Source organism: Macaca fascicularis, chromosome 11, assembly GCF_037993035.2.
Source record: "Macaca fascicularis isolate 582-1 chromosome 11, T2T-MFA8v1.1".
Lineage (NCBI taxonomy): Eukaryota > Metazoa > Chordata > Mammalia > Primates > Cercopithecidae > Macaca > Macaca fascicularis.
The window spans coordinates 85,321,662-85,337,425 of record NC_088385.1 but is presented as its reverse complement, the minus strand read 5'-3'; the positions used below and the strand labels follow the sequence as shown (position 1 = coordinate 85,337,425).

Genomic DNA, 15,764 nt, shown 5'->3' with positions numbered 1-15,764 from the left:
ACACTGTTAAAAACAAGTCCAGGCAAAAACCTGTTCCAATACACAGTGGGCCACAAGGTCACTGACTGTTTTTTAGAACACTTTGGCAAAAGGAATTAAAAAAATGCCTGCTGAATAACAAAAACAAAATGAAACAAAATAAACCATGAGTTATAGTTTGATAGCTAGTTTTGTCACATTCAAAAAAGTAAATGAATTCAATGATACATAAAATTACAATCATTTACTTGTTTTATAATTTAGAGTGTCAAAAGTGGTCAACATTCATGAAATTTATTGTTCAATGTGTCTAATTCTTGGAATCTAGATTTGTAGGTGCCCCTCCCCAAAAATTTCACGAACTAACATATATGGGTTGGAATCAAAATGGATTCACACATTTCATTCTTCCCATTTATAAAAGTAAAATATCTCTATGGCATATATTATCTTTTGTATGTATTAAATATTACATAAAAATTATTTAAGAATAAATTACATTCCATTTCCATAGGGAAATGTGGATACTTCATGCTCTTGAGAATCCAAACCAAGTATTAGAGTAAAATGAAAAGAAATAGAATTTGGTATCTTTAAAATTATATATAAACCTTATTTAAGGTCACAACATTATAAGGATCCCCTCATACATGATAGTTTATTTTGATTGAGAAAATATACAATACACAACTACTAGAAATGTATACTTCATTAATCACAGTGACATATACGAACATTTAAAAATATTTCATACAATATTACGAATACAATTATATTTAAATTTTAAATTACATTTAAATCAGTGGACATCTGAACCCCTAGAATCACTGTTGTCAGTCTGAGGCCAAAGGTTGTGGATTGCAAATTTGAAAGCTTTGTTTCTGCTGCTGCAAGTGAGAAACTATAGTTGTTGGAGAAGATATTTCCTACCATTGCTTAGCACTTTATGGTTCCAAGACGCTAAGTGAATGAATTTGGCCATGTACAGTGTTACTGTGGATTGAAGATGCATCAATACAAGTGCACATTCAAAAGAATAATAAAATCACAAAGAATATTTCTTTATTCCCCTCTTACTTCTATGCAGCATGTAAGAGTAAACCATTATCTCCTTTTTGACATTACTTCCTCTCCAGGCTTATAAAATACCATTTTAACTTGGTTTCCCTCCCACTTCACTTCTCTGAATCTCCTATCCATATTTCTCCCTACCTTGCTTTTTAATATTGGGGTTCCCAGGGCTAATCATGGGCCTTTCTTCTCATCTGTCTCTGCCATCACTCTGTATGTAATAACATAAAATCCACTGGATTTTTTGGAAGAAAACTGAAGCACCATTAAGCATAAACCTTTATTCAGAAGGCCAAGATGTGTTTGGGAGGAAGAGAAGAATTCTTATAATCTTTAGCAAAGAAGGCATCTGAAGTTCAACTAAGTTTCAGGAACAGTTGGTAAAATTGGTTCTCACACGAGAGGGATGGTTCTTGTAGCTTAATAGCCACTGGTTTGGTAATTTGAGCTTATTGAGAGGGTGGAAGGGACAGTTAGTGGGTAAGTTCAAATTCAAGAGTGGGTAGGAAAAAAGAGCTGCAGGTTCCAAGGGGATGCAATGGACACAGTAGAAAAATGGTAATCCTTCTAGGTGTCTTTCAATTTAATTGTCATATTCCTACCAAGTACCAATATTTATTGCTTACATTATACTTATTTTCAGCTATTTGTGTTTATAATCACTTAATATGTGAGTAGACTATTTAGGTAGAAACTAATCTCTTACTGGGTTTTGCTCTGTAATATACTGTAATTAAATAATTTTATCCCAAACACATTTTAAAATCACCTTGAAAGAAACAAGTTTTGTTCTAAAACAATATTCTTGTAAAATTGATATGCACCTTATATATGCCCAAAGCACTGGAAAATTATGACAGTTAATAGTCACCTGGTAAAAATAAATTATGAAAAGTAGTGTGTGTGTAGAAGTCAGATTGTAAGGACTCAAGTAAACTGTGTTTAGTGAGGAAGTGCAGTAAGTATAGACATTTATGTCTGACTGAGAAGAGAAAAAGATTAATAACTTAAGGAGTCAAACGGAAGTGTTTCTTAGAATAAAGGGGTATAGTCCTGTAATTAGGCAAAGGAAAAAGAGGTTGAAGGGTAGAATAGTTGATGGAGTGGTGTCTCAGCAGATATTGGAAGTGATGAGAGCAGGAACAGACTGATGGAACCCATGTCAGGTGAGCTTCATCTTAGAAAGGCTGTCAGTAGAATCATTTTCTTTTTTTTTTTTTTTAATTAATTTATTATTATTATACTTTAAGTTGTAGGGTACATGTGCATAACGTGCAGGTTTGTTACATATGTATACTTGTGCCATGTTGCTGTACTGCACCCATCAACTCGTCATTTACATCAGGTATAACTCCCAATGCAATCCCTCCCCCCTCCCCCCTCCCCATGATAGGCCCCAGTGTGTGATGTTCCCCTTCCTGAGTCCAAGTGATCTCATTGTTCAGTTCCCACCTATGAGTGAGAACATGCGGTGTTTGGTTTTCTGTTCTTGTGATAGTTTGCTAAGAATGATGGTTTCCAGCTGCATCCATGTCCCTACAAAGGACACAAACTCATCCTTTTTTATGGCTGCATAGTATTCCATGGTGTATATGTGCCACATTTTCTTAATCCAGTCTGTCACTGATGGACATTTGGGTTGATTCCAAGTCTTTGCTATTGTGAATAGTGCCGCAATAAACATACGTGTGCATGTGTCTTTATAGCAGCATAATTTATAATCCTTTGGGTATATATCCAGTAATGGGATGGCTGGGTCATATGGTACATCTGGTAATTTATAGATTCAATGCCATCCCCATCAAGCTACCAATGAGTTTCTTCACAGAATTGGAGAAAACTGCTTTAAAGTTCATATGGAACCAAAAAAGAGCCCGCATCTCCAAGACAATCCTAAGTCAAAAGAACAATGCTGGAGGCATCATGCTACCTGACTTCAAACTATACTACAAGGCTACAGTAACCAAAACAGCATGGTACTGGTACCAAAACAGAGATATAGACCAATGGAACAGAACAGAGTCCTCAGAAATAATACCACACATCTACAGCCATCTGATCTTTGACAAACCTCAGAGAAACAAGAAATGGGGAAAGGATTCCCTATTTAATCATGGTGCTGGGAAAATTGGCTAGCCATAAGTAGAAAGCTGAAACTGGATCCTTTCCTTACTCCTTATACGAAAATTAATTCAAGATGGATTAGAGACTTAAATGTTAGACCTAATACCATAAAAATCCTAGAGGAAAACCTAGGTAGTACCATTCAGGACATAGGCATGGGCAAAGACTTCATGTCTAAAACACCAAAAGCAACAGCAGCAAAAGCCAAAATTGACAAATGGGATCTCATTAAACTAAAGAGCTTCTGCACAGCAAAAGAAACTACCATCAGAGTGAACAGGCAACCTACAGAATGGGAGAAAATTTTTGCAATCTACTCATCTGACAAAGGGCTAATATCCAGAACCTACAAAGAACTCAAACAAATTTACAAGAAAAAAACCAACAACCCCATCAAAAAGTGGGCAAAGGATATGAACAGACATTTCTCGAAAGAAGACATTCATACAGCCAACAGACACATGAAAAAATGCTCGTCATCACTGGCCATCAGAGAAATGCAAATCAAAACCACAATGAGATACCATCTCACACCAGTTAGAATGGCGATCATTAAAAAGTCAGGAAACAACAGGTGCTGGAGAGGATGTGGAGAAATAGGAACACTTTTACACTGTTGGTGGGATTGTAAACTAGTTCAACCATTATGGAAAACAGTATGGCGATTCCTCAAGGATCTAGAAGTAGAATCATTTTCTAAGAGTGAGAGAGGTAGGGGAGGGCAGTGAACCCTTGGGAAACTGAGTAGAATGGGGATAAGCAACAGATGTCCTTTTGAAGGTCCTCTTGAGAGTCACTAGTTCAAGCTGCATGTTGACTGCTAGCTCCTCTTAAATAAGGACCTGATTGAAGTAAACAGCAGGAACCTTTGTATGGTCCAGGAAAATAGCGTGCTAAGCAAATTAACAATCTAAGGGTGAAAATTTTGAACTCATACTATAATAAACATGGCAATAGACAATGATTACGTTCGTTTTGGCTGATTCTGTGGTTTGAAACACCTATGCAGGATCCTCACGATTCTAGGAAATATATATCCACTTTTCTCTATTTCTGTAAGCAGTGTATGTATTTCAAGATAGAGACTAAATTTCTTCAATGTTTGATAGCTCCCACCATGGCACATTAATCTCCCACCAATGAACACATACACTGACTTTTTATTATGTTTTAGCTTTTAATGAGTTTAAAGTTATCACCTGGTGACTCAAAACTTAACATATGCATATCTACTTTCCACAACATATTGAGTAATATTCTAATAGCCGACCCAGGGATAATCTTTATGAATGTTACAGGTACTATAACTATCTTACTAAAGTTATGCATAACAGCATATTCACTTATAGATATACGATCAATAGAATGCAGAAACATGATTCAGCATAACAATCACAGTTAATTCTGAAAGGAGATCACATAAGAAATATCAGCACACTTTTCAGAAGGAACGATTATGACAAAAGACCAAGGCACAAATATGGTGAGGACGACTTAGGGGAGGGGGTGAAAGTGGGTGCAAATTAAACTTTGGACCTCCTGTAATGTTCTGAGACATGGAGATTTTCTTTAAACTTCTGGATGTGAAGGGAGAATAGTAGACATCCTTTAAGGTATCAGCCTAGCTCATTAGTACCCTTTAATTTATTAATAACTCTATGCAAACACAAACAAGAAGCTCCTAGAAACTCATGTTTATACCACATAACTTTAGCCCTATGTTCAACTTTATTGAACTCCTCATTGTACACTTGACCCAAGCTTCCCTCTCCTGGGTTTTTCTCCTCTGAGAGTCTGGAATTTAAAAATAAGAAATGCTCATTTAAGGTAAGCTAATTTTATTTGTAATTAATTTATTTTGAGATGGAATCTCACTCTATAGCCCAGGCTGGAGTACAGTGTCAGGATTTCGGCTCACTGCAACCTCCCCCACCAAGGTTCTAGGGATTCTCATGTCTCAGCCTCCTGAGTACATGGGATTACAAGTGCCTGCCACCATACCTGGCTAATTTTTTTTTTTTTTTTTTTTAGTAGAGACGGGGTTTCGCCATGTTGGCCAGGCTGGTCTCGAACTCCTGACCTCAAGTGATCCACCTGCCTTAGCCTCCCAAAGTGCTGGGATTACAGAAGTGAGCCACCACGCCTGGCCAAGTAAGCTAATAAAAAAAAAAAAAAAAAATCCTTGATATGCATTTCAGATAAGTCTCTCCATAGTCATAGATACAGGAATAAGAAAGGATTCAGTATGTGTTGTATGTGGTAAAACAGACAAAATGCACTATATTGTTTGCCTAAAAGGTAAGATTAATGCAATCCTAGCAAACATATGGCTGCTCTATGAGAAGTTTCCACTTCAGACCACTGAAAAATTCAGACTTGGCATTCTTACTGTGCTGCATATGCTTGTGCACACACACAACTGTTCTGAGTACAAATCATTTCACATAGGCATTTCGGAATGGATCACTGGAATGTTTTTGAGGAATGGATCCAATTTCTTGATGAGATGATCACCATTTATTGCTTTCACTGAATGCTAAATTGTAGAGACACAGGCTCAGCAGGATTAAACACCAAAATAGGCTTCAAATGAAATTCTTGACATCTCTCTCCTTGGAGGCCATTAGGAGGACTGACAAGTATTTAACTTTTAGAAGAAGTGTTCAAAGCTGATGAATAACCAGGGAGGTGGATGAAGCAGAATTGAGATAACGTAAAAAGTTTCAACATAATTTTTCCACAGTTCTTTAAAGTTTATGGTGAATAACTTTCATCTGTTAAGCTCAATAGTATTAATAGTAATAGTATTAATAGTAAATAATAGTATTAATTAATAGTAAAAAATACTGAAATAAATCCTAGGCAACAGCAAGACCCCCATCTCTACAAAAAATAAAAAACGTTAGCCAAACACGGTGGCACACACCAGTAGTCCCAGCTTAAGCAGTAGGATCCCTTGGGCTCAGTAGTTTGAGGTTGCAGTGGGCTATGTATGATTTCACCACTGCACCCAAGCCTGAGTGAAAGAGGGAGATCTTGTCTCTAAAACATTAAGTGATAATAATATGGAAAAGTTTTAAACCAAAATGAGAATTTGGCTTTTTCCACTGTGACTTTTTTATTGTAATAATAATAAATAAAAACAAATAGCATTTATTGAGACCTTAATATATACATGCCTGCCAGGCATCATATTGAATCCTTCCATTTTATTTAATTTTGAAAATTTTTTTAATTCTCACTAGATAATAAACAATTACCCTATGATATACACAGATGTGAGAAGTAAGACCAGACCCAGGTTAAGTAACTTGCCCGCACCCAACTCCTAAATGACACGGTTGAGATTTGAAGCAGTTTTCTGTCTGACCACAAAGCTCACGTTCTCCTAACCACTCTGCAGTATTGCCATTATTCACTGTCTTACCTTCTAACAGTTAGAATTCAGTTTGATAAAAACATATACTATTGTGACCTCTATGTATGCCAAAGTTCTGCAAACTTCTCCAACTTCAATGTAACTTAATGAAGTAGAACAAATCAGTTTCTCCATGTCATGTTCTATTCAGAATTCGTGGCATTCACTGTTGTTATCTTAGCTTTGTTTACTCTGTTGTTCTTACTGAAACTGCTTCTCATCTTCAGTTTTCAGCAGTGGTAAGATCAATCTTTCTGAGGCCATGCTAGAAAAAAAAATTGGGAGGTAAGATACAGAAAGATGTATTTAAGGCACGTGATATTTTCCATCCTTTCTCTTCTACCTTCAAAGATAGAATCCAGCATACAGGGATTTTCCCCATCTGAAAAAAAAAAAATCTATTCTGACAGTGTATGCAGAAAGAAAATTTTTCTAAAGTACCCATTTTCTTCTTCTAAAATGTTACTTTGAAATGCCAGCCCGTAATTTTTTCAGTGTAAATTACTGTAAAATTCAAAGGGAATTTAGTGGGTTTTTTTTGTCTGAACAACATATTCAATGTGCAATTTTAGTTCTTCAGTTTCCCATTATGGGGCTGGGTATTCTGCATATTTCTCACCTTAATTCGACATGGCATGTCTAACAACGTGAACTTCCTTTTTTTTTTTTTTTTTGGAGACACAAGATTTGGTGGTGGGTGACAATGGCTCCAGTGACAGTGTGCAATTAAGAACTTTGTGCATAATTCATGGACATTCCATTTTTACTTTACACATGTGCCACAGAATTCCAATTGAGTGTTCCCTAGCCTGTGGGAGAGAGAGAAGAAATGCTTTAAGAAATATTTTTAATTCTCAGAGCATTTTATTTAAGATTTCTTAAATCATTAATTGGTATAGGTCCTATAAAGTACCTCCATTTAATCAGTTGCTTTGGTTTACTTTGACACTGATTTGACTTTAGACCTATATTCCATTCCTCTTTCTTGGTGTCCATAATAAAGCTCTCATGCATTTGCCTTACTCAGGGGCAGGTCATTTGTCAATATCATTTCACGCAGCTTAGTATTAAAGATGTCTTTGACTCACAGGATGATGCTATTTATTTACAGGAGAAAAAAGACTCAGATAACAATAATCCATTGGCAAACATAATGGAAAACAAAAAAAATTTGATTATAGAAATTATTGAATTTTTCTCTTTCTCGCCCCTCACCCAAATAATTCAATAAATAAGAAAAAAGCAAGCAATTTATTTCAAAGTGAGCAGATGGAGATTGGAAAAGTGAACGGATAGGTACAAACACCTGATGCCCTGGAGGAAGAGAAGAGACCTACCAATTAATGAAAAGAAAATCTGGTCCAGGGAATGGAAAGAGAACACGTGCTCAGTTTAGACAAAGACTGAAGCAAAAGGGAAGCAACATACAGGAAACCCCCAAACAGGAGAAAGCCCCAGCCAGGTAGATAAAGTTGGTATTTTTGTGTGTGTGCCAGTGAGGGGAGAAGACAAGACTGTAAGAGACAGTGGCTAGCCAGGGATAGGTGATGCTCAGGAAAGGCCTTGTTAGGATGGTGTGACCCGTATGCAGTAAACTGGACCAGAGCTACTACTTCCATGAAGGGGGAGAGAGTACTAGGCTTATGGCAGCAGCAAGGAGCAGACTGTTCCCAGTCATGGCATGAAGTTTGCCAGTCTGTTGAGGCTCCTTTTCAGTGTCTTCTCTTTTCTCGAGGAAGAGAGTCTTCTCTATGAGGTAGTGTCATCTTGAGCCTAAGGGTAGTTGTAGTGATAATGATAGCACCTATATATTTCAGATACTATGTGGATTCCCTGGTTCACACACGAGTTGAGAAAAACTAGGGAACATCACTTTAGCCAGTTGAGAACCAGAGATCCTAAAGGACAGGCAGAAAGTAGATGGAAGTTGTTATAGAACTCAAGTCACCTTTGTCCCCTAACACACATTTTGTAAACAATAGAAGACATTCTGATTCCCGAATTCTTGTTATTTCCCTTAAATCTTGCATATTTTCCCAGTGGGCCACATTGTTATTGTCCCACTGGGGGTCTTGGGCAGGGAACTTTTGGTCCGTGGTAGGAATACTTTGACCAGGAAGATGTTCACATTCCCAGACTACCATAGCAGCCCTACCGATCATACTTCTTTTCTCCCCCAAAAAGAGGATGCCTAGGATGGACATTAATTCGACCCAAGTGTATAGCTGAGGTCCTAAAAATTGATCAATTTGATTTTGCCACTCCATAAGGGTCATCTAACTAAGGGTCATCTAACAGTGGTTTCAGATTTTTTAAACTTCAAACTTCTGAACAGGTGAGGGGAGCATTTATGAAGCCAGTGGCTCCTCCTCCCTATGGCACCTCTCTTAAGGGGAATGAAAGTTGAAGTTGATTCTTGGGTGGCCGGGGCAAGGGAAGTTTTGAATATCCTTTTTATATTGCTCTGTCTCACATTACAGTCCTCTTAGGGAGGGGTAAAGGACAGCCTCATGAGATAATTCCCAAGAGTCGGGGTTGTAAGGAGGAGGGACAATGTGAGCAGTGGAAGGATCTGGAATGGGATTTATGGCAGCAGCATCTTCCTGGGGGGAAGGGTTGTGGGGTACTGAGCAGAGGAATATGGTCTATGGGATCCCATGCATTAGGGTCTTTAGGTATGGGGACTAGCTTGTCTCACTTTCCCTTTTGAGGTGTTAAACTGAAATTTTCCCTTGTTTTTAAGGGATAAAGGAGGACAAGTCCCTGTTTCCAACAAAGCACATTGTCCAGTTCTTCTTGATAAACCGAATTTTATTATTTAAATATTGAACTAAAAGCTGACACATTACATCCTCATTTGACCCAAAGTTTGGCCAGAAAATAGAGGGTTTGAGGATGGGTCCTTGAGTCCCAATAAAACAGCAATACTTTATCATTTTTTGCTTTTTCTTATGTTTAGTACTTTAAGTTCTAGGGTACATGTACACAACATGCAGGTTTGTTACATATGTATACATGTGCCATGTTGGTGTGCTGCATCCATTAACACTCATCATTTACATTAGGTATATCTCCTAATGCTATCCCTCTCCCCGACCCCCTCCACACAATAGGACCCGGTGTGTGATGTTCCCCTTCCCGTGTCCAAGTGTTCTCATTGTTCAATTCCCACCTATGAGTGAGAACATGCAGTGTTTGGTTTTTTGTCCTTGCGATAGTTTACTGAGAATGATGGTTTCCAGCTGCATCCATGTCCCTACAAAGGACACTAACTCATCCTTTTTTTGGCTGCATAGTATTCCATGGTGTATATGTGCCACATTTTCTTAATCCAGTCTGTCACTGATGGACATTTGGGTTGATTCCAAGTCTTTGCTATTGTGAATAGTGTCGCAATAAACATACGTGCGCATGTGTCTTTATAGCAGCATGACTTATAATCCTTTGGGTATATACTCAGTAATGGGATGCCTGGGTCAAATGGTATTTCTAGTTCTAGATCCTTGAGGAATCGCCACACTGTTTTCTACAATGGTTGAACTAGTTTACAATCCCACCAACAGTATAAACGTGTTCCTATTTCTCCACATCTTCTCCAGCACCTGTTGTTTCCTGACTTTTTAATGATTGCCATTCTAACTCATGTGATATGGTATCTCACTGTGGTTTTGATTTGCATTTCTCTGATGGTGAGTGATTATGAGCATTTTTTCATGTGTCTGTTGACTGCATAAATGTCTTTTGAGAAGTGTCTGTTCATATCCTTTGCCCACTCTTTGATGGGGTTGTTTGATTTTTTCTTGTAAATTTGTTTAAGTTACTTGTAGATTCTGGATAATAGCCCTTTGTCAGATGGGTAGATTGCAAAAATTTTCTCCCATTCTGTAGGTTGCCTGTTCACTCTGATGGTAGTTTCTTTTGCTGTGCAGAAGCTCTTTAGTTTAATTAGATCCCATTTGTCAATTTTGGCTTTTGTTACCATTGCTTTTGGTGTTTTAGTCATGAAGTCCTTGCCCATGCCTATGTGCAGAATGGTATTGCCTAGGTTTTCTTCTAGGGTTTTTATGGTTTTAGGTCTAACATTTAAGTCTTTAATCCATCTTGAATTAATTTTTGTATAAGTTGTAAGGAAGGGATCCAGTTTCAGCTTTCTACTTATGGCTAGCCAGTTTTCCCAGCACCATTTATTAAATAGGGAATCCTTTCCCCATTTCTTGTTTTTGTCAGGTTTGTCAAAGATCAGATGGTTGTAGATGTGTAGTATTATTTCTGAGGGCTCTGTTCTGTTCCATTGGTCTATATCTCTTTTTTGGTACCAGTACCATGCTGTTTTGGTACTGTAGCCTTGTAGTATAGTTTGAAGTCAGGCAGCGTGATGCCTCCAGCTTTGTTCTTTTGGCTTATGATTGTCTTGGCAATGCTGGGTCTTTTTTGGTTCCATATGAACTTTAAAGTAGTTGTTTCCAATTCTGTGAAGAAAGTCATTGGTAGCTTAATGGGGATGGCATTGAATCTATAAATTACCTAGGGCAGTATGGCCATTTTCATGATATTAATTCTTCCTATCCATGAGCATGGTATGCTCTTCCATTTGTTTGTGTCCTCTTTTATTTCACTGAGCAGTGGTTTGTTGTTCTCCTTGAAGAGGTCCTTCACATCCCTTGTAAGTTGGATTCCTAGGTATTCTCCTTGAAGCTATTGTGAATGGGAGTTCATTCATGATTTGGCTCTTTGTTTGTCTGTGACTGGTGTATAAGAATGCTTGTGATTATTGCACATTGATTTTGTATCCTGACACTTTGCTGAAGTTGCTTATCAGCTTAAGGAGGTTTTGGGCTGTGACAATGGGGTTTTCTAAATATACAATCATGTCATCTGCAAACAGGGACAATTGACTTCCTCTTTTCCTAACTAAATACCCTTTATATCTTTTCCTGCCTGATTGCCCTGATCAGAAGTTCCAACACTATGTTGAATAGGAGTGGTGAGAGAGGGCATCCCTGTCTTGTGCCAGTTTTCAAAGGGAATGCTTCCAGTTTTTGCCCATTCAGTATGATACTGATTGTGGGTTTGTCATAAATAGCTCTTATTATTTTGAGATATGTCCCATCAATACTGAATTTATTGAGAGTTGTTAGCATGAAGGGCTGTTGAATTTTGTCAAAGGCCTTTTCTGCATCTATTGAGATAATCATGTGGTTTTTGTCTTTGGTTCTGTTTATATGCTGGATTATGTTTATTGAATTTCATATGTTGAACCAGTCTTACCTCCCAGGGATGAAGCCCACTTGATCATGGTGGATAAGCTTTTTGATGTGCTGCTGGATTCAGTTTGCCAGTATTTTTTTGAGGATTTTTGCATCGATGTTCATCAGGGATATTGGTCTAAAATTTTTTTGTTATGTCTCTGCCAGGCTTTGGTATCAGGATGATGTTGGCCTCATAAAATGAGTTAGGGAGGATTCCCTCTTTTTCTATTGAGTAGAATAGTTTCAGAAGGAATGATACCAGCTCCTCCTTTTACCTCTGGTAGAATTTGGCTGTGAATTCGTCTGGTCCTGGACTTTTTTTTAGTTGGTAGGCTATTAATTATTGCCTCAATTTCAGAGCCTGCTATTCGTCTATTCAGGGATTCAACTTCTTCCTGGTTTAGTCTTGGGAGAGTATAAGTGTCCAGGAAATTATCCATTTCTTCTAGGTTTTCTAGTTTGTTTGTGTAGAGGTGTTTATTCTCTGATGGTAGTTTGTATTTCTGTGGGGTCGGTGGTGATATCCCCTTTATCATTTTTTATTGTATCTATTTGATTCTTCAAATATGTGGTACTGAGAAGAATGTATATTCTGTTGCTTTGGGGTGGAGAGTTCTGTAGATGTCTATTAGGTCTGCTTGGTGCAGAGTTGAGTTCAAGTCCTGGATATCCTTGTTAACTTTCTGTCTCGTTGATCTAATGTTGACAGTGGAGTGTTGAAGTCTCCCATTATTATCATATGGGAGTCTAAGTCTCTTTGTAAGTCTCTAAGGACATGCTTTATGAATCTGGGTGCTCCTGTATTGGGTGCATATATATTTAGGATAGTTAGCTCTTTCTGATGAATTGATTCCTTTACCATTATGTAATGGCCTTCTTTGTCTCTTTTGATCTTTGATGGTTTGAAGTCTGTTTTATCAGAGACTAGGAATGCCACCCCTCCTTTTTTTGTTTTCTATTTGCTTGGTAGATCTTCCTCCATCCCTTTATTTTGAGCCTATGTGTGTCTCTGCCTGTGAGATGGGTCTCCTGAATACAGCAAACTGATAGGTCTTGACTCTATCCAATTTGCCAGTCTGTGTCTTTTAATTGGACCATTTAGTCCATTTACATTTAAGGTTAATATTGTTATGTGTGAACTTGATCCTGTCATTATGATATTAGCTGTTTATTTTGCACGTTAGTTGATGCAGTTTCTTCCTAGCATCAGTGGTCTTTACATTTTGGCATGCTTTTGTAATGGCTGGTACCTGTTGTTCCTTTCCATGTTTAGTGCTTCCTTCAGGATCTCTTGTAGGGCAGGCCTGGGTGTTGACAAAATCTCTAAGCATTTGCTTGTCTGTAAAGGATTTTATTTGTCCTTCACTTATGAAACTTAGTTTGGCTGGATATGAAATTCTGGGTTGAAAATTCTTTTCTTTAAGAATGTTGAATATTGGCCCCCACTCTCTTCTGGCTTGTAGAGTTTCTGCCAAGAGATCTGCTGTTAGTCTGATGGGCTTCCCTTTGTGGGTAACCCAACCTTTCTCTCTGGCTATCTTTAACAGTTTTTCCTTCATTTCAACTTTGGTGAATTTGACAATTGTGTAACTTGGAGTTGCTCTTCTCGAGGAGTGTCTCTGTGGCGTTCTCTGTGTTTCCTGAATTTGAATGTTGGCCTGCCTTACTAGGTTGGGGAAGTTCTCCTGGATGATATCCTGCAGAGTGTTTTCCAACTTGGTTCCATTTTCCCCGTCACTTTCAGGCACCCCAATCAGATGTAGATTTGGTCTTTTCACATAATCCCATATTTCTTGGAGGCTTTGTTCATGTCTTTTTACTCTTTTTTCTCTACACTTCTCTTCTCACTTCATTTCATTCATTTGATGTTCAATCATTGATAATCTTTCTTCCAGTTGATCTAGTCGGTTACTGAAGCTTGTGCATTTGTCACGTAGTTCTCATGTCATGGTTTTCATCTCTATCAGTTCTTTTAAGGTCTTCTCTGCATTGATCATTCTAGTTATCCATTCATCCATTCTTTTTTCAAGGTTTTTAGTTTCTTTGCGCTGGGTACGTAGTTCCTCCTTTAGCTCTGAGAAATTTGATGGACTGAAAAGCCTTCTTCTCTCAACTCGTCAGTCATTCTCCATCCAGCTTTGTTCCGTTGCTGTTGATGAGCTGTGTTCCTTTGGAGGGGGAGATGTGCTCTGATTTTTTGAATTTCCAGCTTTTCTGCATTGCTTTTTCCCCCATCTTTGTGGTTTTATCTGCCTTTGGTCTTTGATGATGGTGATGTACTGATGGGGTTTTGTTGTGGGTGTCCTTTCTGTTTGTTAGTTTTCCTTCTAACAGTCAGGACCCTCAGCTGTAGGTCTGTTGGAATTTGCTTGAGGTCCACTCCTGACCTTGTTTGCCTGGGTATCAGCAGCAGAGGCTGCAGAAGATAGAATATTGCTGAACAGTGAGTGTTGCTGTCTGATTCTTGCTCTGGAAGCTTCATCTCAGGGGTGTACCCAGCCGTGTGAGGGGTGGGGTGTCGGTATGCCCCTAGTGGGGGATGTCTCCCAGTTAGGCTACTCAGGGGTCAGGGACCCACTTGAGCAGGCAGTCTGTCCATTCTCAGATCTCAATCTCCATGCTGGGGGATCCACTGCTCTTTTCAGAGCTATCAGACAGGGACATTTACCTCTGCCGAAGTTTCTGCCGCTTTTTGTTTAGCTGTGCCCTGTCCCCAGAGGTGGAGTCTATAGAGGCAGGCAGGCCTCCTTGAGCTGTGGTGGGCTCCACCCAATTCGAGCTTCCCAGCGGCTTTGTTTACCTACTTAAGCCTCAGCAATGGCAGGCACCCGTCCCCCAGCCTCACTGCTGCCTTGCAGTTAGATCTCAGACTGCTGTGCTAGCAATGAGGGAGGCTCCTTGGGTGTGGGACCCTCTGGGCCAGGTGTGGGATATAATCTCCTGATATGTCATTTGCTAAGACCCTTGGTAAAGTGCAGTATTAGGGTGGGAGTTACCCGATTTTCTAGGTGTTGTGTGTCTCACTTTCCTTTGGCTAGGAAAAGGAATTCCCTTCCCCCTTGTGCTTTCCAGGTGAGGCAATGCTTTGCCCTGCTTCAGCTCTTGCTGGTCAGGCTGCACCCTCGGACCAGCACCAACTGTCCGACATGCCCCAGTGAGATGAACCCAGTACCTCAGTTGAAAATGCAGAAATCACCCGTCCTCTGTGTCACTCATGCTGGGAGCTGGAGGCTGGAGCTCTTCCTATTCGGCCATCTTGGGCACACCCCCCTTTCCGATATTTTAACATGAGACCTAGGGGACTATCAAGGGGAATATGATTGTTGTTAGCTCTGTCCTTCTTACTCCCTGCCTTACTTGGGGTATTTCCAATCTTGGGTACTGGTTAAGGTCAATCCCTCATACAAGAGATTTCTTGCCTTCCCTTCTCTAGAGGTTTAACCCCACCTGCTGCAAGTTCCTTGCATTCTTCTTTTGCTTCATCCTCTCTGGTCACTTCCCCAGAGGGAATATTTCAGGCTCCTCTTAGCATTAGCAGGCCAGTATAAACCCCTGACAGGACCCCTGAAGGGCTACACTAAGCCGTATAAGGTGACCATGGAACTGCAGATTGGACTCACTCACTTTGCACAGCAGTAGCGCTTGTTACCATTCACGCACTTTCAACCTCCAAGATACCCCAACCACCAAGGAGATACTTTTTTGCCCCTGCAAAGTTTCTTACCTTGGTCTGTGCACAGAATTACCTGGTTGCCACAGTGTTGATAGGCAAACCTTTTTCTCGCTGCATTGCTGAGAGCCCAGATTTATTCATCACAATGGGTAGGTCTTGATCTCCAGCCCCTGAGGCCAAAGCAGTGAGGCAGTGTGATGGGTCATCTCCCAAGAGGTGACCAGACAAACCCCTAGAATTGTTGGAAGTA

The 15,764-nt window shown here is 39.3% G+C and overlaps 1 long non-coding RNA gene across 2 annotated transcripts; it reads right to left on the bottom strand.

The window, feature by feature from the left end:
* Nucleotides 1-4,331: 4,331 nt before the first annotated feature.
* On the bottom strand, nucleotides 4,332-15,762 carry LOC102119718 (uncharacterized). 2 transcript variants are annotated; one of them, XR_006690556.3, is made up of 3 exons: nucleotides 15,014-15,762; nucleotides 7,212-7,401; nucleotides 4,332-6,857 (listed from the first exon to the last, which is right to left on the bottom strand). It is a non-coding gene; the product is annotated as an uncharacterized lncRNA (long non-coding RNA). The 2 variants fall into 2 exon arrangements; XR_010579513.2 differs by having other exon boundaries at nucleotides 15,566-15,762.
* Between the last annotated feature and the right edge of the window lie 2 nt (nucleotides 15,763-15,764).